This window comes from Neofelis nebulosa, chromosome 8 (genome assembly GCF_028018385.1).
Source record: "Neofelis nebulosa isolate mNeoNeb1 chromosome 8, mNeoNeb1.pri, whole genome shotgun sequence".
NCBI lineage: Eukaryota > Metazoa > Chordata > Mammalia > Carnivora > Felidae > Neofelis > Neofelis nebulosa.
Window position 1 is genome coordinate 45,868,404 of NC_080789.1, and position 18,078 is coordinate 45,886,481.

The window sequence follows — 18,078 nt, forward strand, 5'->3', positions numbered from 1 at the left end:
ACATATATAAAAACATATATAGTAAGAACCATTTCACTGACCTGAATTTTACCAGCATCAACTACTACAGCTTTCCCAAGACATTAAAATCTACAGTTGTTTCTGTTGAGTTTAAGAAACCAGCCTAGGGGCGCCTGGGTGGCTCAGTTGGTTAAGCGGCCGACTTCAGCTCAGGTCATGATCTCGCGGTCCGTGAGTTCGAGCCCCGCGTCGGGCTCTGTGCTGACAGCTCAGAGCCTGGAGCCTGTTTCAGATTCTGTGTCTCCCTCTCTCTGACCCTCCCCTGTTCATGCTCTGTCTCTCCCTGTCTCAAAAATAAATAAAACGTTAAAAAAAAAATTTTTAAAAAAAAGAAACCAGCCTAGACAGACAGAAACCTCTGAGCAACCAAAAAATCTCTCGATGCTCTTGAGAGAAGCTGAAATCACACTATTTTTGCTCTGGGAGAAAAGTGAGAAGTTGACAATGAGCAATACACATTGCATCAAATTAACACTGCCCTGCATTCGTGATGATAGAGCACTGACAGTGTTGAGAAAGAGAATTTAAACACCCCTGAAAAGGGGTGGAAAATAATAATTATTTCTAGCCCACAACAGCGTGCTCTATTTTCATTTGGAAGTTAAGATGTCCCTTTGTTCAGAAGGGTTTTATGTTTTTTAAACGTGAGGATGACCTGTGAAGTTCAATGGGCTGAACCCAAAGCACTGGTCATTGGAAGTCGTGGAGCTAAACCTCCCAAGGCAAAACTTCCTTCCCTGATTCACCTCCCCAAAAGGGTAAAATTGTAGTCCTTCCTCCCCTCATCACCCACAATGCCCACCAGCCCTCCTTCTCACTCTGTTCTGACTTACTTTCTTTCCCATCATACCACCTTTTTGACATGGCCTTTAATTTCTTTATGTATGATATACACTGTCATCTGTCTCCCCACTCTGAACTATAAACTCCATGAGAGTAAGTATCTGCTCATCTGGAACAGGGTCCCAATTGCAGCACTGTTGACACTTCAGGCCGGCTAATTCTTTGTTGTGGGAGGCTATCCTGTGCATTATACAACATATAGACGATAACATTCCTGACCTCTACAGACTAGATGTCACAAGCACACCCACCCCACTTGTAACAGCTAAAAACATCTCTAGACATTGAAGAATGTTCCCAAGGGACCAACATCACTTCTGCTTGAGAACCACTGATACAGAATAGTGTCTGAAACATAAGAGCTCAATAAATATGTAGTGAGTAAATAACGAATGAGAGAATTATCTCCAAGTCAGGCTTGCTGTATGGCCGCATGACCTGGAAGAAAGAAACACATGAAGGGACCTGAGTTCTAGTCTTGGCCCTGCTTCTATTTAGCTATATGACTATAACCTCTCTGGCATGTAGTTCTTCTGCCCATGACATTCATTCTTTCATTCATTCACTCATTCATTCATCCATTCTACAAACACTCCTTGAACACCTGTTATATTCCAGAATCTGCTTTAGTTGCTAAGGATATGCAATGAACAAGGCAACAAAGTCCCTGATCCCGTGAAGCCTATTTGTTGCCAGGATGAGATTTAACAACAAAAATCGATAGACAGGATAATTCCAGGCAGAATATGCTATATATGTAATAAATCCATGTAATGTGTCAGGTATTAAGCAGAAGAGATGGCTATTTTAGATGAAGTGGCCAGGGAAGGCCTCTCTGAGGGAGTGATATTTAAGCTGCAACCCACTTGAAAAGCAGCCTTTTGTGCAAAGATCTTAGGGAAAGAGCACTCCCAGCAGAGGAAGTAGGTGCAAAGGCAGGAACGGATTTGTATTTCCAAGGGCGGTGGGAAGTCATTGGAGGGATTTCAGGCAAGAGCTAGACATGTTCTAATCTAGTCTCAAAAGATCGTGCTGGTGCTGGGTAAAGAACAGACTGTCAGCGGGGCAGGGGTGGAAGCAGAGAGACCAGTTAGGAGGCAGAGGCAGCCAAAGAGCAAGGGAGGTGGGTGACTTAGAATACGACTTGAGCCAGCAGGGGCAGGGGATTGGGAGAAGTCAGTATCACAGAGACCTCAGGAGAAGAGCCAAAATAAGAGATCTGATCAAATGCTAAAAGACAGCCCTCAAGTCTGTCCTCCAAAAGATTTCGTACAATCCTGGGCACAATGAAGAGAAGTGATTGTACAGTTGTAGAATAAGAGTCCTGCAGGTTCAGCATTGTTTCACCCAAAGGAAAACTCAAGTTTAAGGAGATAAAGTGATTTACCCAGGACCAGTCTAGATGGTCACATTTAAGAGATCTAGAGCTCCAAATTTCAAAGAGCTCGACAAGTCACATTTTAAAGTTTTTAGGTAAAAGATTAATAGATGCATGATTCCCCCTTACAACCAAAAATGGAGAAATTAAAGTCTAAAAGTGGAAAACTAGAATCTCATGGTATCTTCTTAGTGTGTCTTTGGCTGATTTCTCTAACTTGTATTGCGTTTATAGCACATGATGTAAAATCCTTGGAGCCTTAGTATTGAATACAGAAGAGTGTGTAAAAGAGAGAGAGAGAGAGAGAGAGAGAGAGAGAGAGAGAGAGAGAGCGCTGTCACGTTCAAAAGCCTCCAACATACACATATGGAGCCAGCTATAGGAGCATTTAGGTCAGTCTGTTAAGAGCATTTTTAATTTTCTTATGCTATTTCAGTGCATACAAAATGACCTAAATCAAAACAGGCTGGGGGTGGGGGGTGGGAGGGGGTGCTGAGAAAATCTGGTGTGCCATTCACAAGGTCTTCACATAGATTTGGCATCCCATCCTATTCTAAGGCAGGAATTAAAAGGTCTGCATCAACTCAACTAAAGGTTCAAAGCTAAATCTACCAGTGTGTCCTTTGGTCCATGTGCTCTTAGAATCAGGGCAAGCTCAAAGGAAAGAGTCACTGTGCATCCTCCTTCCCATCGCTCAGAATGCTCCCTGGCCCCATACCTCGTCTGGGAGTCCTTCCAGAAACTCTGACCTTACGTAGCTCCATCTGCTCATTCACTATCTACCTTTTCCCTTGGTTTCCTGCTGTCCCCAACCAAGGAAAGCCTCTATGCTACTTCTACAGCCTTTTCTCTCCAGAAAATTGGATTTTTTTTTACTTTAAGACCATTTTCCATTTGCAGCTCCATGTGTGGCTAACAGATAAAAAGAAAATGGTAAAATGCACCAGAACTTCAGGTGTTGGCAAAATTTGAATTATGGACTTGCTCAGGACAATTTTTCTCTTTCTGTTTTCAATACCCGTGGAGATCTCACAAGACAGAGTGCCCCGGGCATGATCACTGACAGGGAAGGGGGACAGCTGCACATTTCTTCTGTCTGGTTTTAAATGCAAAGCCTGCTTAGAGTTGAACTGGATGACCCCTGGAGACCTTTCAGAACTCAAGGGTAACTAATTGCTTCCCAAAATTTTAAGAAAACATAATTTGTTCTCCACAGTACTCTCTCCAGATGTGGATCTATAATATATTCCCTAGAGATCTACCAAACAAATATCCTACCTATTAGCCAAAAAAAACAAAAAACAAAACACCCTGAACATCATAAGAACACCTGTAAAAGAGGACTGCAGGTTCTTGGCCACTGATGTCTTTTAAACAGAAACAAATAAAACGAAGACAATCACCTCCCAAATTAAAGGGTACCTTTCATCAGAGCTGATGTTCATGAATTCCACATTTTACATACCACTAATTATATGTAATTATTTATAAATATTTTATTTGAATATAATTACATATAATCATTAACTGAAAAACCAAAACAGGAATGATAGATCAGACTTCTTCCACAGAAGAAAAGCAGAATCATTTACGTACATACAGTCATTAAGCAGAAAAAAAGTCTGAGTGACAAGCTGAAATGCAAACACTGCCTTGGAAGGCAGCTCCTGGATGTGCCAGGCGGGGCGTGTGCTTAAGAAAAGGAGATAGGTCGCCCAATGCTGCCATCTTCAGATCACTACTGGTAGTACACCACTCTCGCAACCGTTCTGGTTAGCCAAATGGGCTGCAGGGCGAGCTTGAGGGAACCAAGGCCACAGACACTCAACAAACCAACAAAATATACACTGGTCCCCCTGGTGACTTATGAAAACACGGTGCAACATCTTTGTTCTGTTTGGTGTTAGGTACCTGAAGCTTTGGCTAAGGCACGCACTCCAGTTAAAGAGAAATACAACTTTTTTCGAAGAACTTGTGATGGAAAAGAAATTTACTCTTCCAATTTCCCTTTTAAAGGGTCCTTTTGCCTCCCTCTTCCTCCTACTCCCTGGATGCCTTGAAATAACTATATAACCTCTTTCTGAGAGTCCTTCTATAATCTTAAATTGCATTAAAGGGTACACACAAACATCCCGGAAGAAGCCTGGGTGTCTTTCACTTTCTCCAGGAAGGTGGCTTACACATATCACTTAATAATTGACTGAAGGGAGGAGTAAGCGAAATGTTCTCTCTGCCACCTCCACTACATATTTGATCTTTACACACAGGTAGTATATATTTTAAACTAGTCACATACAGCATTCCACATCTAGAATTCCACTATCCACACTTCCAGGACACGGGCACAAAGAAAGAGGCTAGCAAAGAGAGTTTAGAAAAGTCCTGAGATGTGCTAAATGTAACAAGAAGGTATATGCTAAATTTGATTTACTTTACACATAAAAGAGTCTCAGGTCCTCACTGAGATCTCACTTATCGTTATCTTGTACATGGTCTAAAGTTTACTCATGTAGCTTGAAGCCCATACCCTAACCTAAGAGGGGGATGAAAAAGACATAAAAAATTCAGACCTAACAACTCAAAAACACAGAAATATAAAATTTGATACTTGAGCATACAAACCTAAACACCTCCACACCTGAGGTTATCGCTAAACAATTCAACAGTGATGTTAGAACATCAAGATAAAAGGGAAAATCAGCCAGAAGATGCCCCAGTTTAAAAAAGTATTCTCGGGGCACCTAGGTGGCTAAGTCGGTTAAGTGGCCAACTTCGGCTCAGATCATGATCTCGCAGTCCGTGAGTTCGAGCCCGAGTCGGACTCCGCACTGAAGTCTTGAAGCCTGGAACCTGCTTCAGATTCTGTGTCTCCTTCTCTCTCTGCCCCTCCCCCACTCACACTCTGTCTCTCAGAAATGAATAAATGTTAAAAAAATTTTTTTAAAGAAATAGAAAGAAAGAAAGAAAGAAAGAAAGAAAGAAAGAAAGAAAGAAAGAAAGAAAGAAAGAAAGAAATGTATTCTCAGGGATGTCACCTGACTATAGACTTGCTATCTTACCACTAACTGGATATAGAGCAGTCATTACTACACATTTCCATTTTATAGATGGGAAGACAGAGACTCAATAATTAAGTGACTTTCCCAGATTCCACAACTCATAGCAGGCAGAGCTAGGAGTCAAGCTCATGTCGTAACTTCAAATCCAGTGTTCTTTCCTCATCAACAAGTTCACTTACAAACATAGGGCCACTATCAGTCAGTTCCTGTTGCTGAAATAATGAAATCCTTCCAGAATGGGTATATAGCTATAACCCCACACTCCCCAAGTCCCTGCCACCACCACACTGCCCAAGCCCCATCCAGGTTCCAACCTCCACACCCTCCCACCACTACTTCCTCATAATCTAGCAAATAAGACCCCATGCTTGTAAAACTGGGACCCCCAGAACACAGTTCCCCACTATAAGCGCTACAAGTATCTGTTCTATTTGGTGCCTAGATCATATCAAATGGGCAAAGGAAGAATGCTACTCAAAGATGTTCTAACATCAGAGTCTGTACTTTGATAAGTGCAAAAAAATAAAAGAAAAACTTAAAAGGGGCTCTGTGTCTCACAGCCTTGCTTTCACAGCGTTTTCTCTAACATCTTTCCATCCTAGTTTGAACAAGTAGCATGTCAAAATATATACTCGAAGAATTGTTGAAAGGTGGAACTGTCCCAGGTCCCCTCCCACTCACCCCTCTACTGCCCATCCCCAGCTACTGGGGTTTGAATTTTAGCTACATCATTTCAGTTTACAAGCAGCAGGTATCTTCTCTCCTTTGGCCCAAATTCCCTTAATCTCCATTAAATTGCAAATGACAATAGGACTGGAACAGGAATGAGCTTTGATAGCTAAGCAGGAAGGTTTTTCTTAATATAATTTATTGTCATATTGGCTTCCATACAACACCCAGTGCTCATCCCAACAAGTGCCCTCCTCAGTGCCCATCACCCAATTTCCCCTCTCCCCCACCCGCCATTAGCCCTCAGTTTGTTCTCAGTATTTAAGAGTCTCTTATGGTTTGCCTCCCTCCCTCTCTGTAATTTCTTCCCCTTCCCCTACCCCATGGTCTTCTGTTAAGTTTCTCAAGATCCACATATGAATGAAAACATATGGTATCTGTCTTTCTCTGGCTTATTTCACTTAGCATAATACCCTCCAGTTCCATCCACATTGCTACAAGTGGCCAGATTTCATTCTTTCTCATTGTCAAATAGTATTCCATTGTACATATAAACCACATCTTTATCCATTCATCAGTTGATGGACATTTAGGGTCTTTCCATAATTTGGCTATTATTGAAAGTGCTGCTATAAATATTGGGGTACATATGCCCTTATGCATCAGCACTCCTATATCCTTTGGGTAGATTCCTAGCAGTGCTATTGCTGGGTCATAGGGTAGTTCTGCTTTTAATTTTTTGAGGAAACTCCACACTGTTTTCCAGAGCAGCTGCACCAGTTTGCATTCCCACCAACAGTGCAAGAAGGTTCCCATTTCTCCACATCCTCTCCAGCATCTGTTGTTTCCTGATTTGCAGGAAGCTTTTGGATAGAAATGTTAAGGCAAACAAATCACCATCAGAAATAAAAAGTAAAAATGGGGACTGTACTGTTTAAGCCCTGGAAGAGTCTCATGCCTCTGAAATGTCCCCCAATCACCAGACATCAATTTTTGTTATTGTTCCTTTGACCATTTGATCTACAAGTACTCCCAAGAGTAGCACATAAAGCCACATCACACCAGGATGCAGTGACTACCCCAATGCTTTGTCTCCAGAGCAAGGGTTCCTGATGGGGGAAGTTCTCAGGGACCCGATTTCAAGAGACAGCAGAAAAGGGGGTTTTGCATGCTTTGTTATTTTGGCCCAAGCTAGCCTTGGATACAATAAGAGTGTAAGAAATGTGAGAAACTTAGAGCCAGATCCATTGGTCTCCTGCAGTCTTGGGGCTACAGATGTTGTGTAACCACAGGCCACTCACACCACATCTGAAAGCCTCCACTGGCAAAACGAAGCTGCTGCTCATGTGTTCACACATTCAGGGGCCAGTCTCTGTATAGATTCCAAGTACTAGTGTCCAAATGCCTCATGTGATGGTAGCTACACCTAGATTTCTACACTCATATTTCAGCATGAGCCTCTAAAGGAAAATCGGTATAGCTCTTGCCAAGTCACAACTTAATCAAAACACATTTTATCAATTTATATTTACTAAATTCCATAGTGCTGAACTCCAGCTGAGATTACAAAAGTAGGTAAAGATGTGGTCTCTATGTTCAAGACATGTGGAATGTGGGAGTGCCTGGGTGGCTCAGTTGATTGAGCATCCGACTCTTGATTTTGGCTCAAATCATGATATCACAGTTCACCCCTCACATCAGGCACTGAGCTGGCAGCATGAAGCCTGCTTGGGATTCTCTCCACTGCCCCCCCCCCCCACCCGGCCCACCACCTCTCTCAAAAATAAATAAATAAACATTCAAAAATTTTTAAAGAGAATTGTTAAATATGACTGGGGAGACAAGATTAATACAAAAATAATAATAATAAACTGCAGTTTTTATCTTCCCACAAACTCACTCTGTCTTGAAATTGCAGTGTGCTTATCTGTCTCAAACACAAAGAATATGAAGTTTGTGTTAGGCTTTTAAGGATTAATGGGCCCTTAGAAGAAGGATTAATGGGAAGAGGGGAAGTAAGTGGAAAGAGTAACTTCAGGGGCCTGCATGAGGAGGGTGACTTCTGGGAACCCCAAATGAGCATCAAAGGAAGGTAGAGGTAAGCCAAATGATCGAATGTACCAGATCACAGGCTCCACTTCAACCGGTAGAGACCACCGCTTTTGCCAGCCATTCGCCTCAAACCAAGACAGACAAAAACAAGTAGAGAAAAAGAGGAGGGTTGGGATTTGAGTAATGTCTTGTCAGCTAGAAGACGATGATCCTGAATTGTGGAAACAGCATATATTGTCTTAGGTTAAGAATGGCCATCGAATGAATTAAAATGTAAAAACCTAAGCTCTGAGGAAACATTACAGCAAACCTTGTGGAAAATTGATCATCAAATATAAGAGGAACATCCGTAGGGGGAAAAAAAGCGTCAGCAGAAAACAACTTTTATTGAAGAATACATTGACATAGGCGATTTTCAGCAGCACTGCTTTGATTGGGATTTTTCTGTGTGTCTCTTAACTATTGCTTCCTATATTTTTTTGGTTGCTTCCAAGAACAAATGGATGATTTTGTTTCAGAGCCCTCTGGCCATTTCAGTTTTACTGTCCCTCCTCCAGCTTATCTGTGAGCATTTTCAAAGAAAGGCCACCTGACTTATCATTTAACATTTACTAGTTTTTATGTCAGGATTTAATGGTATTTTTTAATCTTTTAAAAAAGAAAAATTTTTATTTTTATTTAAAAAAAATTTTTTTTTAGTGTTTATTTATTTTTGAGACAGAGAGTGACAGAGCATGAGCAGGGAAGGGGCAGAGAGAGAGGGAGACGCAGAATGTGAAGCAGGCTCCAAGCTCTGAGCTGTCAGCACAGAGCCTGACGCGGGGCTCGAACTCACAAACCGTGAGATCATGACCCGAGCCGAAGTCGGACGTTTAACCGACTGAGCCACCCAGGCGCCCCCAAAAAAAATTTTTTTAATGTTTTATTATCTATCTTTGAGACAGTGAGGCAGAGCATGAGTGCGGGGAGGGGCAGAGAGAGAGGGAGACACAGACTCCGAAGCAGGCTCCAGGCTCTGAGCTGTCAGCACAGAGAACGATACGGGGCTCAAACTCAAGAATCATGAGATCATGACCTGAGCTGAAGTCAGACGCTCAACCAACTGAGTCACCCACATGCCTAGCTATTTTTTTTATTATTAAAAAAGGAAGAAATAGAAAAAAGAACTATGATGAACTAACAGTAGTGATCAGCTTGCAGTCAGCAGGAGAGCCACCCAAGCAGTTTGCCCACCCCTGAAACCCTGACAAAATTCACTCTAAGACACTCCATCCCCAGGGCTAGGCTCCAGGTCACAATGGCCATGTGCTGGCCCAATTACAGACCTTCACCATCCCACTGCCCTAAAGTGAAGGCCCACACTTCTCTGTATGGCAGAAAAGACCCTCCGTGTCCTAGTCCCTGCGTCCTCCAGCCTTATCTCTCAACCCTCTGCTTCCCCTTATCTCTCAACCCTCTGCTTCCCCAACTATTGGCAACTGTGCAGACTGCCATGCTCTCTTCAGCTTCCCATCTAGGCCTTTGCACATGACCTTCCCTCTGCATGGAATGCCCTTGTCCTTGTCCAGCTCCTTTGCCAATTCCTGCTGGTTTGCCAGCTTAGGTGGCTCTCTCCTCTCTCCTGGTAGAGCACTTCTGGATCCATGTGGATATTGCCAGTCTTGTCTGTCGTCTCCACCAGGCTCTGAGCTCCCTAATTTCAGGTAACTCTGACAGGGTCTGACTTGTTTGGGTTGTTCTTGTTGTTTAATATCTGGTCTCCAGCACCCAGCTGACATGCAGCAGGTGCTCAGCAAATACTGAAGGAGGGAGGAAAGGGGAAAGCAAGGAGAGTTTTCCAGTGGCCCAAGCAACAGGTCAATGCCAGTCTTCCAGATCAATAACTACTACCTTCAGCAAATATTCCAATATTATAGACTTTTCTGTAAAGATGAAAACCCTCCTACAGTAGAAATCCAATCAGTTTTCACCTACAGCTTCAGAAATAGATCTGTCCCTTGACATCTCTTCAACGACAGCCAATGGTCCTCCAAGCCATTGAGGGAGGGAGGAGCCATCCTACTGTCAGGCCTTCAAAGATTGGTTGGCAGTTACTTCCTGCAGAAGTTCAGTAGTCTTGTGGTTCAGTGGCCCCTGGCCTATTTCATCACAAGCAGTAACTCTGAAGGTCCACTGATTCTGACCTCTGGATCCTCATCAAAAATGATGGGGGGAGAGTTTTTCAGTTTGCCAGGTCTGAAACTTGTAGGCAACTGGAGACTAGCCAGGGAAAAATGCTAACTGTGCATTGTCAGGGTGTGAAGGAGTTTAAGTGTGATAGATCCAGGCCCTGAAGTGCCTCACGGCCCAGACTGCTCAGAATTAGCAACCACAAGGAATTTCTGTTGGCATCACTGCCCAGACCTTCACTGAGCAGATGATGACATATGAGATCCAACAGATGCTATTTTCTCCTGAAGATGATTTTGTGAGATGACCACCCATCCAATGCTGTTTTCCACAAAATTCTCTGGCTCTTTCAAAGGTATTACGAATACAAATAGGCTTCTTTTTAATGAAGCCCTCTGGATCTACAGCTATTTTGAGTTTCACAAATCAAAAGCTGGTTTTATGTTCAGTAGTATTACTCGTTGGACCCAAATGTAGTACAAGAGTCTCGATAAAGCATCTTCATAACAAAGCAATTCACATTGTTTGGTTCTCTTTCTAAAGCAATTCCATCTTTTTCCAAACAACCCTTTACTGACTTATTATGTAACTAGCTACCTTGAAATGGTTAAACTTCACCCTGAGGACACACACACACACACACACACACACCCCATTTCATTGCAGGTAGGTGGATCAGCATCCCATTTATATATGTGCTTAATCTACTTTGCACAGAAGACCTACTTAAGCAAATGCTGTAGGTTTGAAGTGCCCAAGAACTGACTTTTATAACCTAAGCAATTCTGAGCTCCTTGAAGAAGAAAACTGATGAGCACATTCTCAGCCATTCATCCTTTGGCATGTCCTAAAATGTTCTGCATCAAATCACACATTCTCCCCAGATGTGGTGATTTTAAAGGTCAGCTCTCAGAGGCTAGTATGAAAAATGAGGTTTTTACTGACTCCCAAGTAAGCTGTGGGCAGTCACCACTGCCTTTAGAGGGTCGTTTTATTTTTATCCCTGCATTACTAAAAGCAACACCCTCCCAGGCATTAGGGCTAAAGAGCTTGCACTTGCTCACCTATTTCTTTCCAGGCAAGACCAAGAATCCTGGAGACAATTATACACCTGAAAACTGATGAGAAAGGTATGTTTAGTGGGGAAAGCCATTCTTACCACTCCCTTACACCAAGCAGTCTTCTATCTTAAGTTTTTATTAATGAAGTCATGTTTCTTTTCTAGTCACTAACCATCAGCCCTACCATCATCATCTCTCACACTCAGAGTCAACACTAACCATCTATATGTGCAAATGGGGCTGAGAAGATTTACCTGTGAACTGGGGTCCCTGTCACAATGAGGGTTCTATAGGTAATTGAACCTCCAGATAGCATTTCAGCTCAACTGAGCTCCCCTATCTCTACTAATAACCACTGCCTTACTGAAACCTACTCTCCACTACAGTGCTAAGCACTTTACATCATGCTCACAATACCTCTAAGAGGCAGGCACTGCAACAGTAATATAATAGGATAGCACTTTGACTTGGGAGTGTAAGATCAGGGTTCAAGGGTAGGCTCTGCCATTCACCTGACCTTAGGAAAGTTGTTTAGCCTCTCTGAGTCTTAAGTTATCCATAAAATAAATAAAATGAATCGCTAACATTTATTGAATTCTTACTATATGCCAGTGCTAAATCCTCCCATTTTACAGCTGGGGAAACTGAGACTTAGGCTCAGTAACTTGGGCAAGTGTAGGGGTGATAGAGCTGGATTGGAATTGGTTATGCCTAACCCCCAAAATCTATGATGTCTGCACTGTATCACACTGTTTGCCCCCTCTTCTCTGCGACTGAACGCTGCAGGTCCCTAGAATTGATGCTCACGTCATATTCTTAATAGCTGGGCTTGGCGTGTGCCAAGAAATACAGGCGTCTGTCTAGCTTGCCCGCAGCCATCCTTCCACAGCTTGCACTGGGCTAAGTGCCTTTATTCCTTTGTGGCCCCAGAATCAGCCAAGTAGCACAGCACAGGCCCATCAGGAGCCAGAGAGGAGCACGCACTAGAAACCAGTCATTAAAGGAAGCCACGTCTTCTGAGTCTTGCAAGTGGGAAAGAGCGCTGCAATTAGCCCGGCTCAGGAGACCTGGGACCACAATAAATTTTGGCTAGGAAATAAAACATATCAAGCCTAGAGCACCAATCCCTCAGTTCTCTCTCCCTTCCTCTAATCAGCAGATTCCCCTGAACAATAAAGGGGGGACAGGCAGGAGACTGAAGATGAAATATGTCTTCTCCATTCAGGATCATGGACCCCTTCTAACAGAACAATAACTAAACTCTGGCCAATTGTCTCCTTAGGTAAAGGCAGTCTGACTCCCAGAGACACTGGTCTTTTTTTTTTTTTTTTTTTTTTTTTTTTTTTTTTTTTTTAATTTTTTTTAACATTTATTTATTCTTGAGACAGAGAGAGACAGAGCATGAATGGGGGAGGGGCAGAGAGAGAGGGAGACACAGAATCCGAAGCAGGCTCCAGGCTCTGAGCCATCAGCCCAGAGCCCGACGCGGGGCTCAAACTCACGGACCGTGAGATTGTGACCTGAGTTGAAGTCGGACGCCCAACCGACTGAGCCACCCAGGCGCCCCGAGACACTGGTCTTTTTAAGAGAAGCTAGGAATCTGGATGTTCATGTGTTAATGCACTTTTTTTTTTTTTAATTTAAGCAAGGTGTAAGATGTGTATGTGTGTATGTGTATACACATACACACATACACACACATATGTATGTATGTATATGTGTGTATATGTGTGTGTGTGTATAACTCCACCTCCCCCAGGTTCAGACATTAGCCTGAAACCTCCCCCAGGTTCAGACATTAGCCTGAATCCTGCATCTGTGACAATAATTTGCTTCCAGGACACTGAGTGCATATCTCTCCTGCTTCACCTCGTCACTCTTTGCTCTGACATCCTAAACTCCTGAGAAATGGTCTGGTGTACTAGATTAGGACCGAGAAAATCTAATAGTTCAGTCCCTGCCACTATTTTACTGTATGGTCTTGGATAAGTCATTTCACTTGTCTGAATCTCCCTGTATTCATCTATATAATGGGGATTCCTTTCCTCACCAAATTTCTATTGAGCACCAATTGTGTAATCAGCACTCTGTGGACACCGGAGACTTTGTTAGGGGATGATAATATGAGTCTCACCTACCTTGAAGTGCCATCATGGGACCCAAATGAAGAAGCACACATCAAATGCTCAAGCAATTACAGCAAGAGCTGTAACTCAGATGAAGGTTCTCTGTTCTGAGGCGATTAAGATCACAGATATCTTCATGGCTGACTCATCCCATCTCAGGCCTCTGATTCTACAGAGTCATTTCTACAGAGAAATTACCTTCTGCATAGGTGATTATGAGCTTAATTACAGGTCAACAGTTCCTGAAACTCAATCAAAGGAGCTTTCTGATATGCAAACAATCTATTGAGATGCAAAAGTTTCCTAAAGTATTAACACCTATTCTATCAGTAAGCATATGTAACAGCAAATAAAAAATTAACAATCTGACTGCTGGGAAAAGTCTCCCCACCTCATCAAAATCACCTCTGATCATCCTGAACCTGATCTAAGTGCCCTCCTTTCCCTAACTTTGCATTTACCAAGTTATATTTAAATCCCTATTCACTTATGTGTACCCCTCACTAGAAATAGTCCCCAAGAAGCAGGATCCTGTCTACCAGCTTCACAGTTGAATTCCCACTGCCTGAACATATAAAAGATGTTCAGTAAATGTTTACCAATAAATAAATGAGTGGGCCACAATTGGTTCTATCAGAGTTGTGGAGAAGATATTTAGTAGGGACACAGCAAGTTCACGCCTTTGATAAAACACCCTCACAAGGAAGCAGAATCCAATGCCCCTTTTCTCACCAATTATAGCTTTGGTTTTTATCTTGAAGAGGTAAGTCTTCTTCATTAGTGTTAAGAGAGGAAAGGGTGAACAGCCCCAAAAACGTTTTTGTGAGCACTGAACATCTAAATGTTTCTAAAGTATGCCAATTTACGGTATCTCCCCATGTGTTACTACAGAGAACTTTTAAACCTTGCTAGTTAGACACCAACATAGGACCCCTGTGTACAAACAGACACATCCAAAATGCATCAAAACTGGAGCAAACAACATCTTTTGGAACTCTTCCAATAGCTTCTTTGCATACTCTTATGTTAATGCAGCCAGCTTACAGCCAAACTCCACACACCTGGCTTCAATTCTCAGAAACTTGAACTCGTAAGGAGGAAGAGCAGCCGAGATGTGAAACCCCAAATTTATTGCTTTCTTTAGTTATTAAGGGAGAGCTGCATGTATCAATGAACAGCATCACTCCTAATCTGCTTGCAAAGTTTAGTCAGGAATTCATATTTCATGCGCTCTCACCAGCACAAACAATATTTATTCATTGTTTTCCAAAGCTGTTTCCTGCAACTTGCCTCTCTCTGTGTTCACTCAGGGGAGGTGTGCTATTAACTCTGGGGAGGTCTCCTCCATCTCCAGGGAGAAGCTTGACATCTTTTAGGGGAGGCCATACCTTTATTATTTATGGTTAAAACACTTCACGTTGCAAAGTAGCATGCTATCTATGTCTAAAACCCCTTTGTAACATAAATTGCATAGTCTGCATTTCAGAAGGGAAAACTGAATTGTTGAAAGAAAATTACCCAAGGTCACACAGGGGCCTTCCCTGCCCTTGAGTCTTACTGATGTGGCCACCTTGACAGCTAAGAGTACAGTCACGTCAAATACACTAGCTAGCTTTTATCAAACACTTAGCACTGTACTAAGCAGGTTTACAATGCATTATCTCATTAGTCCACAACAGCTCTGCAAGACTCAATGATATTATCATTATTCTCATTTTAAAGATGAAGAGGAGCGCCTGGGTGGCTCGGTCAGTTAAGCATCTGACTGCAGCTCAGGTCATGATCTCTCAGCTTGTGGGTTCGAGCCCCACATTGGGCTCTGTGCTGACAGCTCAGAGCCTGGAGCCTGCTTCAGATTCTGTGTCATCCTCTCTCTCTGCCCCTCCCCCACTCGTGCTCTGTCTCTCTCTCTCAAAAATAAATAAACATTAAAATAAAAAAAATTTGGGGGCGCCTGGGTGGCTCAGTCGGTTAAGCGTCCGACTTCAGCTCAGGTCACGATCTCACGGTCCGTGAGTTCGAGCCCCGCGTCGGGCTCTGGGCTGATGGCTCAGAGCCTGGAGCCTGCTTCCGATTCTGTGTCTCCCTCTCTCTCTGCCCCTCCCCCATTCATGCTGTGTCTCTGTCTCAAAAATAAATAAACGTTAAAAAAAAAAAATTAAAAAAAATAAATAAATAAAATTTTTTTAATTTTTTTTTAACGTTTATTTATTTTTGAGACAGAGAGAGACAGAGCATGAGTGGGGGAGGGTCAGAGAGAGAGAGGGAGACACAGAATCTGAAATAGGCTCCAGGCTCTGAGCTGTCAGCACAGAGTCCGATGCGGGGCTCGAACTCACAAACTGTGAGATCATGACCTGAGCCGAAGTTGGACGCTTAACCGACTGAGCCACGCAGGCGCCCCTAAAATAAAAAAAAATTTTAATAAAGAATCAGATCAAGTGCTATGGGGAAGGATACTTATGACTTTACCCAGAAAGAGAACAATAGGAGGGGTGGATATCGATTAGATAAAAGTAGTACTCACCAATAACGACAAGCTAATGCAAAATTAGAAAATAGAAAATTAAAATATGTACGGAAACCAATTTTTAATTTAAAAAAAAAAGTGGCATCTGCTAACTTTTTTCTCCAAAATGAAAGAAAAAGGAAAAGCAAACGAAACTCATTAGCTACATATGATGTTCACTGGACCACTTTGCAGTGTACCTGAGTGAAAAGTCATAAACCCTGTATCTCCAGAGCAATTCCAATTTATTCTTTCTTGTGTAGATGTAAAAGATACAGTCTCTCCTGACAGCACAAGTGTTTGATAAATGGGTGAACACCTCATTGCTCCTTTTCCAAAGCCAAGACTCCCTTTACCAAGCTCTTACTTGACATGCCAAAATGACTTTGGAAAAACAAGAAGGCTTTATACTAAATGTTAATGGTGGTTATCACTGGTCTGATATTACAAATGATCTTTATATTATTTTCCTTACTTATCCATTTTTTAAAAAAATTTTCTACAATGACTATATGTCAGTTGTGTAACAAGGAGGAGAAACAAAGAGTTTTGGTAAAGACTTTTCAATAACAGAGTCCCCAAGTCACCCTGCATCCACCCTCCCTTCCTTTCAGAGAGAATGGTTGTTTATGGACACTATAAAGGACAGACCAGCAGACCCTGAAAAATGATGAGGCCCCTGGGTGATTTATTCCTCCCCACCCTCCCAGCATTTCTTACTTACATCCAGTGTGGATTTAAGCCCTCAAATGACAGCATTTCCATTTTCTGGGAAACCTCTTCCCACTATGAAGTCCACTCATCAGAAATATTCCAGAAATGCCCATCCTTACAGTGACAAGCATATAAAACTCTAAGCAAATTACAACATTTCTAAGAGGGGAGCAAAGAGATGTTTAATCACCGTGTGTTCAGTCTCGTGTCGTGTTTCTGATTGTGCTTCCATTCATCGTGGTGGCTCATAATGTACAGCAATACATTTTACATCTACTAAATGTGTTCTGGGTTTTTATATCACAGTTCAGAAGAATAGCTTTGAAAATCCTTTTGACTCCTTTATTTGAAAACTACATTTGTGGAATGGGGTAATTAAATTTCTATAGTTTGATATAATATTACCTCTGCTATTCTAGCTCATAAAAAAAAAAAAATTCCAACCATCTTCTCCCTGCTTTTGCTAGAAATGGAATTATACCATAGACATTTCTGTTAATACAAGACTAAGATTTTGAGAGCCTACTCCATTGTAGTTAAACCAGAAAACTCCTTCTCTTGTACATCTTTATGGAAATGAAAATGACTGCAGAAATCTTCCGTGCTTGATGAATGCACACTAGCTTACTTTGAGAAGAAAAAGTAAGAAGGGCTCAATGTCAGGGCTTTTGAATCACAGGAAGAAGTTATCTCTAGATGAAGAGCTAGATGATTTAGGGTCTTTAAATGACTCTAAAATTATTAAATCAATAATATAGAACCTTGGCTGCAGTTAGGATTTGTTGGGTAATGGTGAGATCGAGTACTACCATACCTGAGTATGAGGTAGATAATGACAAGCCACACATCACGGAAGTATTTCCTTTCATTTGCTCCTCGTTCAGCATCAGGTGGGAGGAAAATCTCCCAGTTTTAAAGAAGACATTTGAGGCCCAAAATGGTAATGTGATTTGTCTCAGAATACAAGTTTAGGAAGTAACAAAGCTGGTACTCATATAACAAATGCTGGCAAGGATGTGAAGACAAGGGAACACTTTTGCCCTGTTAGAAGGAATGTAAATTGGTGTAGCCACTATGGAAAATAGTATGGAAAACTCCCTCAAAAAGTTAAAAATAGAGCTGCCATATGATTTAGCAATCCCACTTCTGAATATATATTCAAAAGGAATGCAAACAGAATATTAAAAAGATATCTAGGGGCGCCTGGGTGGCGCAGTCGGTTAAGCGTCCGACTTCAGCCAGGTCACGATCTCGCGGTCCGTGAGTTCGAGCCCCGCGTCGGGCTCTGGGCTGATGGCTCAGAGCCTGGAGCCTGTTTCCGATTCTGTGTCTCCCTCTCTCTCTGCCCCTCCCCCGTTCATGCTCTGTCTCTCTCTGTCCCAAAAATAAAAATTAAAAAAAAAAAAACGTTGGAAAAAAAAAAAATTAAAAAAATAAATAAATAAATAAAAAGATATCTACACTCCCATGTTTACTG

The 18,078-nt window shown here is 42.1% G+C and overlaps 1 protein-coding gene across 1 annotated transcript in view; it reads right to left on the reverse strand.

The window, feature by feature from the left end:
• The window catches only part of TPH2 (tryptophan hydroxylase 2), a 107,420-nt gene that overhangs the window by 12,689 nt on the left and 76,653 nt on the right, over positions 1–18,078 (reverse strand). The gene's annotated exons all lie outside the window — the stretch shown is intronic.